General features: G+C 38.1%; 1 protein-coding gene across 1 annotated transcript in view; it reads left to right on the top strand.

The window, feature by feature from the left end:
- The first annotated feature begins 1,634 nt into the window (after positions 1-1,634).
- srrm3 (serine/arginine repetitive matrix 3) overlaps positions 1,635-14,319 on the top strand; it is a 95,515-nt gene continuing 82,830 nt past the window's right edge. Inside the window, exon 1 of the mRNA XM_051894618.1 lies at positions 1,635-2,105. The gene's annotated coding sequence lies outside the window, so the exon portion shown is untranslated. The remainder of the gene's footprint in view (positions 2,106-14,319) is intronic.

Raw genomic sequence — 14,319 nt, 5'->3', positions numbered from 1 at the left:
CCCATGTTTTCTTTTTTGTAACACCTATTAGGTAAGCTATTATCTAGCATGAAGTTGAACTAGCATGAAAAGTAACTAGATTTAATATCTATTCCCAGACCTTACAATGAAATGTAATTGCATTTGGAAAATTGTAAAACATATAACAGAAATAACAGTTTGGACCCTTTCAAAAGTATTGGGACACCCCTCCAAATCATTGAATTCAGGTGTTCCAATCACTTCCATGGCCACAGGTGTATAAAATCAAGCACCTAGGCATGCAGACTGCTTCTACAAACATTTGTGAAAGAATGGGTCGCTCTCAGGAGCTCAGTGAATTCAAGCGTGGTACTGTGATAGGTTGCCACCTGTGCAATAAGTCCATTCATGAAATTTCCTCACTACTAAATATTCCACGGTCAACTGTTAGTGGTATCATAACAAAGTGGAAGCAATTGGGAACAACAGCAACTCAGCCACAAAGTGGTAGGCCACGTAAAATCACAGAGCAGAGTCAGCGCATGCTGAGGCGCACAGTGAGCAGAAGTCACCAACTTTCTGCAGAGTCAATAGCTACAGACCTCCAAACTTCATGTGCCTTCAGATTATCTCAAGAACAGTGCGTAGAGAGCTTCATGGAATGGGTTTCCATGTCCGAGCAGCTGCATCCAAGCCTTACATCACCAAGTGCAATGCAAAGTGTCGGATGCAGTGGTGTAAAGCACACCGCCACTGGACTCTAGAGCAGTGGAGACGTGTTCTCTGGAGTGACGAATCACACTTCTCTGTCTAGGTTTGGCGGTTGCCAGGAGAACGGTACTTACCTGACTGCATTGTGCCAAGTGTAAAGTTTGGTGGAGGGGGGATTATGGTGTGGGGTTGTTTTTCAGGGGTTGGGCTTGGCCCCTTAGTTCCAGTGAAAGGAACTCTTAATGCTTCAGCATACCAAGACATTTTGGACAATTTCATGCTCCCAACTTTGTGGGAACAGTTTGGGGATGGCCCCTTCCTGTTTCAAAATGACTGCGCACCAGTGCACAAAGCAAGGTCGATAAAGACATGGATGAGCGAGTTTGGTGTGGAGGAACTTGACTGGCCTGCACAGAGTCCTGACCTCAACCCGATAGAACACCTTCGGGATGAATTAGAGCGGAGACTGTGAGCCAGGCCTTCTCGTCAACATCACTGCCTGACCTCACAAATGCACTTCTAGAAGAATGGTCAAAAATTCCCATAAACACACTCCTAAACCTTGTGGAAAGCCTTCCCAGAAGAGTTGAGGCTGTTATAGCTGCAAAGGGTGGGCCAACTCCATATTAAACCCTATGGATTAAGAATGGGATGTCATTAAAGTTCATGTGCACGTAAAGGCAGGCGTCCCAAAACTTTTGGCAATATAGTGTGTGTGTATATATATACTGTGTGTGTGTGTGTGTGTGTGTGTGTGTGTCTGTGTGTGTCTGTGTGTGTCTGTGTGTGTGTATATGTAAGTTTATACAGTGTCAGTCAGTCTGTGTGTGTATATATGTATATACAGTATGTGTTTGTCTCAGTGTGTGTATATGTATGTATATACAGTGCGTGTGTATATAGTGTGTATATGTATATACAGTTGTGTGTGTGTATAAATATCTATCTATATATATATATAATTGCAAAATGCTTATATAACATTAACATTTATGCAGAAATGTTTCTGTGTTAATAGTACCTCACCAGGTGTCGCTAGTGAGTTCACACTTTTATACTTGTCTTTCCTTCACATTTTATAAGTGCCTTTAAATTACTGTTTTATGAAGTATTGTTATTATTATTACTTCGTTTGGCTGTGTTTAGGTTCTCTCTGATTTTTTTTTTTTTTTTTCTCTTTAATGTGATTGGGTTATTAAAATGAGTCAGTATTGCAGTACGCCGCAGTTACACCTCCCGAGCGCTGGAGGGCGCCGCGTCTGAAGCTCTTCGGCTCGAATCGTCCCGTTCTCGGCTCTTGCGCTGTTGTCGCTGTCCAGCACTGAGCGTTCAGCACCGCGAGCGGAGGACAGCTCCCGACCCTCAGAGGAAAACACATCAGACTACCGCAGAACCGCTTCAGCCAGCCTCATCTACATCCACACGACCAACCGGTAAGATTATTCTCCGCTCCTTATCAAATATACAGAATAATAGCGGAGGGATAACACGAGAATGCGTGTGTGAACATCTAACACGCACAACAGCAGCAGCGCTACAAGCTCTTAATGTGATTAAACGCGATTACTATCAACGCCGATTCTTTTGTCCTTTACGCTGAGTTTATGTGTCTGTGTAAATAAAACACAAACACGTGACATTTAATGTGAATATTTTCCTCCTTTAATGCGTTCTCATGTTAATCGTATGTTTCGGTAATAAAAAGATGAACGATGAGCAACTGAATCTCGAAAAGAACGTATAGTTGTTTACGTTTTTCCTAAAACGAATTGATTAAAATGACTGTATCTCGAGATTTTAATCAAATAATAGGCTAAACGTTTATTACGGTAATCATTAGAAATCTGATCCGAGCCACAGAGAAGCAACACAAGACATTATGACAGAATTCTGTTTCATTTATGTTTATAACAAAAGGGTGAATCTCATCAAATCTATCTAGAACATGTTCAAATCATATTTGTATATTATTATTATTATTATTATTATGTACAAATTCAAGTAAGTTCTAGTGCTTTTGTTGATGCACGTTTACTAATTTTGCAGTGTCTTGCCATACTTTGCAGTATTTATGGTTTGTATGGCGTAATACTAAACCATGTGTATCATTTTAAATGCAAAATGATCTTGTAGAGCTTCTTATATTTATGCATCATTATTCTTATATCTGTTGCTAAATGAATGATGTGTAACATGGACACAGTAAAACCTTTTTTGCTCGTGCCTTTGAATAGTAAAGCTGAGGTTTCTGTTCTCCGCTCACCCTCACCTGAAGAGCTCTTTACTCAAGGGGTCACTGCCTCGGAAAGAGACAAATGCGCTCACTTAATGTAGGGGAGTTAGATATCCGCAGCTGGTTGTCAATAATTCCCAGGGTGGCGTTTTATTCTGCATATCCCCAGATTTATTTCTGCATGCATAAGGCTGCTCTGAGCTGGTTTACTGAATAGACTGTGTAGGAAGTGTCGAGACGTCTTCACCCGAAGAGGCTGTAGCGATTACATGCATGGTGCAGAGCTGGTGTTTGAGGGGTTTTAGCTCTTCAAACCTCACAAAAGCTTAGCTAGCACCACATCCAGATCCAGTAAACACTGCCAAGATGCTTAACCTTCGTATATGTTTTCTGGAATTAGGTTTGATTGATTTGGATCATGAAATATTGCTGCATAGATTAGTGTTGGTTTATCATATGTTATTTTCTGATTTAAAAACTGGAAGAACTTGATGTGTACAGGCTGAAGGTAAACGTTCTGGACCGTTGGAGATTGTTAAAGGTGTTCCCCAAAGATCTGTGTTGGGACCCCTTTTATCTACATAAATAGTCTTGATTGTGATATTCAGGATGCAATTTTTCACTTTTATGCAGATGACACTATTATGTATTGTAGTGCGCCTTCTAATCAAACCCTGCATAAGATTCAATCGGCTTTTGATGTCATTCAGTCATACACTAAAACTTGTTTTGAATGCTGATAAAAATTTAAGGAATGTAAAAATGAGGACTGTATTTAAAAAATGTAATGTTTGCTGAGTCTGTTTCTATGGGACAGAAAATAGATCTGAGATCAGTGTGTTTGTGAATGTTGAGAGCCTGATAGTAATTCTGACTGGTGCTTCCTTGTGCAGAACTCATCAGCAGCCTGATGGCAAAGCAGTCTGAGTGGTTGTTACATCATTGCTAGAGTGTTCTGATTGGTTGGCAGGTGGTTTGGTAAAACTTTATTTTGATGGTCCATTTTAGACATTCTACTAACTAAGTAACTCCTATTAGAGTATTAGTAGACTGTCTGCTTAATATCTGCTAACACTTTATTTTGATGCATCATATTAGTAACTACATGTCAACTTATTCTACTTACTCGAACCCTAACAACTTACCCTATCCCAGTGGTTCCCAAACTGGGGTGCGTGAGGTGACAGAGGGGGTACGATAACAAAATGCTGAGTTTTGCTGTTCATTTGATTCTACCTCGCCTTAAAAATAACATTAAAGCCAAGTATGGATTTCTAACAGGCAAAATACCACCTCTAGTGTAAACATAGGAAAATGGGAAGCACTTTATTTTACAGTCCTGTTCCCCATGTACATACTACGTGCTTATTATAGTAATTGCAATAAATGGGGAATAACTACACTCTAAAAAATGCTGGGTTAAAAACAACCCAAGTTGGGTTAAATATAGACAAACCAGCGATTGGGTTGTTTTGACCCAGCCGTTGGATTAAATGTTTGCCTAACATGCTGGGCAGTTTTTGTTTAAAAATTACTATATGGCTGGCTTAAAATTAATCCAAAATAGGTTGGAAATTACACCAAAATATGCTGGGTTAAAAATAACCCAAGTTAGGTTGAAAATGGACAAACCCAGCGATTGGGTTGTTTTAACCCAGCAAATGGGTTACATGTTTGACCCAACCTGCTCGGTAGTTTTATTTAACTCAACTATTGTTTGAAAATGACTGTATTATTGCTTAAAATTAACCCAAAATATGTTGAAAATTAACATTTATTAATGTTTAATAAATGTTTAATAAATTAAGCATTTATTAATAAGTTTAATGAATAATAATTAAACAATAAACATTTATTACATTTCTTATTAATAAATGTTCACCTTTTGATAATTATTGTTGCCTCTAGTAATTATGTGTCTGATTTTTATTTCCAACATATTTTGGGCTCATTTTAAGCCAGACATATAGTCATTTTTAAACAATAGATGAGTTAAAGAAAACTGCCCAACAAACATTTAACCCAACCGCTGGGTTTGTCAATTTTCCACCCAACTTGGGTTGTTTTTAACCCTGCATTTGTATAAATCCAACACATAATTACTAGAGGCAACAATAATAATCAAAAGGTGAACATTTAATAATAAGCAATTTAATACATGTTTATTATTTAATTATTATTCATTAAACGTATTAATAAATGCTTAATTTATTAAACATTAATAAATGTTCATTTCCACCATATTTTGGGTTCATTTTAAGCCAGACATATAGTCATTTTCAAACAATAGTTGAGGTAAATAAAACTACCCAGCAGGTTGGGCAAACATTTAACCCAACCACTGGGTTTATCAATTTTCATTATTAGTGATAATTTTGGGCAAGTTATGAGCTGAAGTTAAGTAATAGTAATAGTGATGATTGACTTCAGAATGATACAAATTTCTACACTGCCATTAAATTCATCCTAGTCCATTTGTTTGTCATGAAAAAGGGTCTGTGTCTGTGTTAAATGTCAAACATCTTGTGCTTATTTTTGGAAATGAGCCAAGAGCAGAGAGCTTTCTGATTGGCTGTGAATGTCCTGATTGACAGCATTATTTCACTGACTCAACTGTATTTAGCAAAATCGCAATTGAATCACAATCCATTGCTCAGATGAGTTTCTCTTTTGTAAATGATGGGCATGAGATTTTTGTTTGTGTCCCCTAGGCCACGTGATCTCATTAATATTCATAGGTATTCATGTTTTGAACTCAAATATCAACATATTGACAGCTTCTGAAATGCAAACACTTTTATGCAACATAGAATAAACTTGTTTATTAATTGCATGAATTGCAACAAAGGAATTAATACACATTATAGTCTTTAAAGCTTATTTATAAGCTAATATTGTACACTTGTTTAGATCATGCTAGAAGATGTTGTAAGTAAATCATTCTGCATGCGGAAAAACATCCTTCTCCAATGATGGACTTTTATTCATTTTATTTTATTCATATTAATTGCTAATATTCCATTTCTCTTAAAAATGGGCTCTTAAAATCAACTGGAGTTTTTTTTGTTTGTTTGTTTTTTAAAGTGCACACTTGAAGACCTGCGAAAACAAATATGATGGTTGTTACATTTAAATGCAGGTGTTCAGAAGTCGAGTCTGTTTCTCTCTCGCCACATTCTTTTCTCCCTGCCTCCATTTTCTCAAATCTGTCTCCTCTTGCCATCCTGATTCTCTCATCCGTCATTCCACTGAAGGGCACACACATCCTCAGGGGGCTAGTTAACATACGTGTGTGTGTGTGCGTTTTCCAGCATATGTCTGTCCTCTAACCGCACATTGGAGTGTGTTTAATACTAAGTGGGAATGTTGACTCTTAGCAGGCTTCTGTCTCTTTTTTTTCTGTCTATTCCTGTCAATTTATTTTTAGAATTTCTCAGCAGTGTTGGCCCGAAAAAACATCATTACAGAGAACAGCAGTAGAATTAACAGAAATGCATGTAGACCTTTTGCAATTTCTGTCTGGTAGAAAGTGAGAAATTCATTCATGGACATAACTCAAAAAGGCTAAACATATAGGTGTGCTTGCGAACATCTTGTTTAAAGGGGACCTATAATGCCCCTTTCACAAGATGTAAGTCTCTGGTGTCCCCAGAATGTGTCTGTGAAGTTTCAGCTCAAAATACCCCACAGATCATTTATTATAGCTTGTCAAATTTGCCCCTATTTGGGTGTGAGCAAAATCACGCCGTTTTTGTGTGTGTCCCTTTAAATGCAAATGAGTTGCTGCTCCCGGCCCCCTTTCCAGAAGAGGGCGGAGCTTTAACAGCTCACGCTTCAACAACAAAGCTGGAGAATCTCACGCAGCCAAAATGAGGATTGTCAGTAACGGTGTTCAGCCTTACATTGTTCAAACCGGAGTCGACACTGATGGAGAATTGTTTCTGAATGGTTAGTGGATAAATTTATGTAGTTGCTGTGGAGTTGAACTGATTTTGAGGCCCAAAAATGCTCATCCATCCATCATAAACAAATCGTAGGATGTAGGAGTAGCGTAAGCTTAGGTGAGAGTCGACACCTCTCGCGGTTCAACTCAAGCTCCTTCAACATTTCTCTTTAAAAATTCTCCTTTTAGGACTTCTAATCCGTGACAGGTGTTTTGTTTTGCTCTATCCTCTGTGCTTCCGCATTCATCAATACGTCATGCGTCAGGTCAAAGTTCACTCTTCTGCCAGAATCGACTCACGTACGGAAGCCAGTGATTCTACTTTATAAAGTTATAAATACGGACATTTTTCTTACAAAAATGCATCGCTTCTCTTCAGAAGGCCTTTATTAACCCTCTGGAGTCGTATGGATTATTTTTATGATGGATGGATGTGCTTTTTTTAGGCTTTAAAATCTTAGTTACTATTCACTCCCATTATAAAGAGCCAGAATATTTTTTTTTAAATATAACTCTGATTATGTTTGACTGAAAGAAGAAATTCATATAAAAGTCATGGCTTGAGGTTGAGTAAATTATTGGATAATTTTCATTTTTGGGTGAAATAACCCTTTAACACTTCTTAAGTGACTTTGTAAACACGACTTATTTCCAGATGGTCTGATAAAAAACCTAAAAATATTACACATTTAAAAAAATGCACTCAAAACACAACAGTCACGATTAAAATTCTGTCTGCTTGAGCACAAACACACTCACACACGCACATGTGCGCTGCATGCATCACGGTAATAATGTGGCGCTGAAGGGTGAAGGATTTGGATTAGTTGTTTGTCTTTGATGTGTTTGTATCTGACCTGCAGCTGTACAGTCTGAAAGCTTGGCATGTAGTTGCAAAGTTACTTATAGTTAAAGTGGACCATAGACATAAAGTGTAAACAAGCATTTATTAATCTTAGTTAATGCTAATTTCAGCATTTCTTAAAACATCATTATTAAAAAACAAAAGTTGCACATGTTAATATTATTTCATAGACCTGAGCTGACACGAACAGTTGTATTTTTATGTTAACAAAGACTAATAAATACTGTAACAAATGTAATGCCTTAACTAACATTAACTAATGGGACCTTATTGTAAAGTGTTACCAAAACTAGACTGACTTAATGTCATGTCTCTGATCAGTAGATTTAACCAACTGAATGTTTATGCTGCTTATTTCTCAGTGGAAATGCAATCATAAGTTGAAGAAAACGAGTGAGTGTGTGTTCAGAGTGTTGAATCTCACAGTGGAGACGTTGTTAATTATGCATTAAATTCACACTGAAGTATAAAAGCTTTTAATGTTTGCAGAAGACAGCTAATGTTTGGAGTTTGATTCTGAGTTAGTTCACCCAAAAACTAAATTCAAAATGAAACTCATTAATTACTCTCCCTCATGTGCTTTCAAACCATATGACTTTCTACAAAAGAAGATATTTGGCAGAATTTGTCCTGTTTTTCATAATGGTAGCTGGGGCTTTAAAAAGATTAGAACAATGAATGCACCATAAAAGCAAGTCAAGTCACCTTTATTTATATAGCGCTTTTTACAATGCAGATCGTGTCAAAGCAGCTTTACAGTGATAACTGTAATCATTTTTGGCTGCACAGCAGCTCTTAAAGAAAATGGTGTCATTGTCCAGCTTAAGTAAATTCAGTATTGATTCATTCCGTTGTAAGAATCACTAGTTATTAATTTAGTTAATTTATCTATATCAGCACTGGAGAAAACAGTGATGTCATCATCCAGCTCAGTTCAGTTTGCATACAAGGGTGTGGATGCAGGCAGATCAAAACATTGTTGAATATCAAATGTCAAGTGTCCCCAACTAAGCAAGCCAAAGGCGACAGCGGCAAGGAACCCAAACTCCAACAGGTGACATCAGGTGGCAATCAGGTGTTAAAATGGAGAAAAAAACCTTGGGAAAAACCAGGTTTAGTCAGGGGGCCAGTTCTCCTCTGGCCAACAGCGAACAGTGCATGATTATGATTCAGGCAGCTTTCATAAGTCCGATTGGGATTGCAACAGTCAAAGTATTCCAGTTCCATCTAGTTGAGGATCGTATTCATCACGCCGGTATGGGACGGTTTGTTGAGGATCTGTGCCACTGGCTGTCGTGTCGATGAGGCCCTCACAGTGGATGATCTAGTTGACTCAATCTCTGCTGATACTTCAGGGCTGCGTTGTCGTCGTGTCTAGGCACACGTCCTCGATCTCACCTGGATACGGCCCGGATCCGGCTGACTACGGTAAACCTCGGGATAAACAGAGAGACTAATATTAGCATAGATGCCATTCTTCTTCTGATGTAACGAGTACATCAGGTGTTATAGGAAGTGTTCCCAGTTCCGGCTGACCTAATTTATGCAGCCAAACAATCCTTTAACGGATTTGAAAACATCAATTGATAATGTGTTATGGGTATGCCAGGGTAAAGAGATGTGTTTTTAGTCTAGATTTAAACTGACAGAGTGTGTCTGCTTCCCGAACAATGCTAGGAAGATTATTCCAGAGTTTAGGTGCCCAATAGGAGAAGGATCTGGCACCTGTGGTTGATTTTGATATCTAGGTATTATCAACTGGCCTGATTTCTGAGATCGCAATAGACGTGAAGGACCTATAATGCGTTAAGAGCTCGCTCCATTTAATGCTTTGTAAGTAATTAGCAAGATTTTAAAATCTATATGATGTTTAACAGGGAGCCAATGCAGTGTTGACAGAACCGGCCTAATATGGTCATACTTCCTGGTTCTAGTAAGAACTCTAGCTGTGCGTTTTGGACCAGCTGTAGTTTGTTTATTAAGTGAGCAGGGCAACCACCCAGTAGAGCGTTACAGTAATCTAGCCTTGAGGTCATGAACTAACTGTTCTGCATTTGTCATTAAGAGCATATGTCGTAGTTTAGATATATTTTTAAGATGGAAGAATGTGGTTTTACAAATGCTAGAAATGTGGCTTTCAAATGAAAGATTGGTATCAAAGAGCACACCCAGGTTTCTAACTGACGGCGAAGACTTAAAGGATTAGTTCACTTTCAAATAAAAATTTCCTGATAATTTACTCACTCCCATGTCATCCAAGATGTCCATGTCCTTCTTTCTTCAGTCGAAAAGAAATTAAGGTTTTTGATGAAAACATTCCAGGATTATTCTCCTTATAGTGGACTTCAAGTGGCCCCAAATGGTTAAAGGTTAAAATGTCAGTTTCAGTGCAGCTTCGAAGGGCTTTCAACGATACCAGACGAGGAATAAGGGTCTTATCTAGAAAAACCATCTGTCATTTTCTTAAAAAAAAAAAAGAAAATGTATATGCTTTATAGACACAAATGATTGCATCACAAGTGCTTCCACCAGACCGTGATTCCGTATTCTTCAAGAAGCTTACGCTGAATGTCCTACACCTTCCCTATTCAACTTACGGAAAAAACAGAACTGGCGCCGCGTTCGTTCTGTAAGTTGAATAGGGAAGGTGTAGGACATGTGAATCCCTCGTCGCTGACAGAGAGAACTATCCTAAGCATGTGACAGGCAGAGCAAGTAACAATAGAAGGAGAGGATGATGACTCACTGTGTTTGTAGACTGATCCGACTTACCACAGCTGTCTGATGAACGCGTAGAAAAAGGAGCGCGCGAGAGACTGATGAAGTTAACAAGGTAGCGAAATGCTAACGCGTTGTGATAGGCGATTTAGATTAAAAGCTAGCGACGTCAGAATAATGCGATAGGCAATATTAGATATATGGTAATGATAATATAAACAACAAGAAATAATAGTAAGAGATTCAAAACAAAGCTATACGGAGCTACAGATGCAAACCACTCTGAACAGTGAGGCAGACAGGAGCAATCGATCAATCGACCCTTGAAAAGAGTCATCAAATTAGTTCATATGATTCATGCATTTTATTCTAAACCTTCTGAAGTCATAAAATACTTACTTTATTCATTATAAGTCATTATTCACTGAGGTGTTTGACATCGCTGATGTGTACTACAGTGGATGGAGAAGGAAATAATAATTTCAATTTCTATTATGACTTCATAAATCTTGGATATATAGTGTATAAATGGAAATGAGCATTCTTCTCTTGTGCTCCACAGAAGAAATAAAGTCACACGGGTTTGGAAGGACATGAGGGTGAGTAAATGATGACAGATTTTCCTTTAAGCAGGAGTCTGTGTTCATCTCAGTCGTGCTGTCGGCTGCTCGGAGTATTCTAGGTATCCTCATATCTACACTCATCTGAGTTCAAAGAAGAACCTATCAGACAGAATGTGCAAAATCCAATTTAAATCAGAGTATAAATGGAATCATTTGAGGCACATCAAAGACAAAGTTCATTTTTAAAACAGCATCATGTGATCTGATCTGAGAGCTTTGGGTTTAACATCATGAAATGTTTATTCACTTTCATTTATTTCTTCTGATGTGGAACTCAAAAGAAGACAATTTAAATGTGTTTTTGCCCCTGTTTGGGTGTGAGCAAAAACACTGTTTTTGTGTGTGTCCCTTTAAATGCAAATGAGCTGCTGCTCCCGACCCCCTTTCCAGAAGAGGGCGGAGCTTTAACAGCTCGTGCTTCGGTTGCTCAACAACAACAAAGCTGGAGAATCTCACGCAGCCAAAATGAGGATTGTCAGTAACGGTGTTCAGCCTTACATTGTTCAAACCGGAGTCGACACTGATGGAGAGACTCAGGAAGAAGTTACAACTTTTAGACGTTTCTGAATGGTTAGTGGATAAATTTATGTAGTTGCTGTGGAGTTGATTCAACTCATCAACTAGCATGTGCCGTCATGTTAATCTTTTGTGCAAATCCAGCGTTGAATTGACCCTCGTTTGTGAAGCAGTCCGGTGTAAAATGACGGCAAGGTCAACAACACTCTACTACAACAACTCTTCCTCTTCTCTAAAGCAGCCCAACATGGCCTCACCCCCTTTGTTGTGTGTTCTCAGGGGCGGGGTTTATGTAAATTTTGGGGTTAGTGATGTCACAAACCCAGGAAGAAGCTCGTTGTAGTCCCTACCAGCCGTTTGTTGTAGTCCTTAAAAAAGTGATTTCTGTTAAAGAAAATATCTCCCTTTGCATTGAACTTTGAGTGTCATAACTTTGCAGTTATGTTCAAACAGCAACATTACACACTAACTGAAGCTAAAAAAGTGAAATCATAATCAACCACTCATTTAAAGGGGATTTTAATTTCGTTTGACCCTTCTCTGACCCTTAGAATTAAACAGGCCTTTTCTTGCTATTGTCTCTAATTTCTCAGACTGGTTTTGTGAATCAATTCAGTCGATTGATTCAGATTCGTTCGTTGCTGTTAGTCTGTGTTTTCGCGGATTGCTCTGGGCTGCGTTTCTCAAAAGCATCGTATTCCTAAGTAGATCATAGATCCATTGCCACCAACGGTTTGTACGATCAGCTTCGCTCACGATGCTTTTGAGAAACGCAGCCCTGGTCTGTGCTGATGTAGAGAGCAGATGAAAGGGCATTATTGAAGGGATGAGGGAAGATGAAATAAAAAAAACCCAAGTGAAGAAGGAGGCCGTGTGTTTGAAGCTCTGCTGCTCATGCATTTGTCCACAGAGACAGCAGAGGACGTTTGGAGCACATCTCATCCTCTTTCTTCTCTTTCCCTTGCTGACCTTTCTATCCTCTGCTGCTTTTGACTGACTTCACAGCTGCTTTAATGTCTCAAAATAGACCCTATTTACATTCTTAATACATGTTCCTGGTCTTGTGCATGATTCATCAGAGCAAAAAATATCATATTCAGTCATTGTTTTACACTCTTAAAAATAAAGCTTCCTTATTAGCATTGATGGTTCCATGAAAAAACTTTTATCATCCATGGAACCTTTTCATTTCACAAAAGGTTCTTTAGAATGTTCTTCACATTAAGAAAAAAAAAAGGTTCTTTTAAGAATGTTTAGTGAAAGGAACCAAAAATTCTATTGTGAAAACCTCCTTTTGGAAGCTTTATTTTAAGAGCATTGCAGGTAATGCGGCTTTTATAAAATCTTTCAAATAGTGGCTTTTGATAGCAGACTTTATCTTGGCATATCTGAGCTCAGTGAGATTACTGGGGTCTTTTTGCCAGTAAAATTCAATTTGCTTTCTATTGCTATGTAGGAGAAACAGCTGAGATATTAAAGCGATTGCATTTGTGATTTTTCCATTCTGTGTGTGTGTGCAGAGATCTGTACATCTGCACTGTCTTTCTCTGAATAATAGAGAAGCGTGTCTGTCTCAGGAGACACACACATGCGCGCGCGCACACACACACACACACACACACACACAGATCAGGTGGTCTGAAGTGAATCAGGTTTCAAGGTACAATAAGAGCCATCGCACCCCTCAAACATCACACCAGCTAACATGTCTCTATGTGTCGTCCGCTTTCAATAATGTTAAATAGGATTTGTGTTGTACTGTTGATTATCATAATTAATCTGGGATACAGTGAGACATTTACAAAATCTTTAAACATTAAAATACTCTGTTTCACAAGTACAGCCACAAGACATAAACAGATATGCCTGTTAACACAATTTAAAAATCGCTTAACCTTTTTACTGTGCATCCAATTTTATAACTTTGTCACCAGGACAACACAAAACCTCAAAATTACTGTAAAAATTATGATTTAACAAGCTTTACAGCTTAAATATTACACAATCTTCAAAGCAGAATACAGAAAGTGCTTTTATAAAATAAGCTTTCAATCCTCAGAAAATTTGAGACACTTTCATTGTCAGTGCCTCACCATAACCTTATTTATTTATTTTTAAAAAATGAGCAAGTTTAAAAAAAAAAAAAAATTCTGGTAATCCACATTATGCCACCAATGCTGTCAATTGAGAAGTTTGACTGACAGCTCAAGAGAGCTCTTACAGCGTCACTGAACCTTACTCCCTTCTCCCTCTGGAAATATTTTTGCTTTTTCATAAGGCACACACAGACACACACACACACACACACACACACACACACACACACACACACACGCAGAACTCAACAGAAACCATCTGCAATGTAACAAGCGTCACTGTATTCATCAGTCCTGCTTCTAATTAGATGCTTATATCACATGACCTGCTCATTATCTCTGACTATAAATGAACGGAGCCATTTATAATTTATTCTGATGCTGAATAGTTACAGAAGACAATAAAATTCACAAACATGCCTCGAGCAGCACAGACAGACAGACAAAGAAATAGAAACTCATACAGTACTTTCTCTTACACATTTATTTTTTTGGCAATGTCTGTTTGCACTGAGGTGAAATAGTCAATCTTGTCTGTTTTCAGTAACTCAGTTACAAATAGCTTCTTATTTCTATTTAAACTTTGCATTATCCATCACTATTTGGGTTTATTGTAAACAAAATGCTATTCATGTCTATTAACACTCGGTGCA

This window comes from Ctenopharyngodon idella, chromosome 5 (genome assembly GCF_019924925.1).
Source record: "Ctenopharyngodon idella isolate HZGC_01 chromosome 5, HZGC01, whole genome shotgun sequence".
NCBI lineage: Eukaryota > Metazoa > Chordata > Actinopteri > Cypriniformes > Xenocyprididae > Ctenopharyngodon > Ctenopharyngodon idella.
Note: the sequence above shows the minus strand (reverse complement) of the source record. Positions and strands in the feature narration are given on the sequence as shown.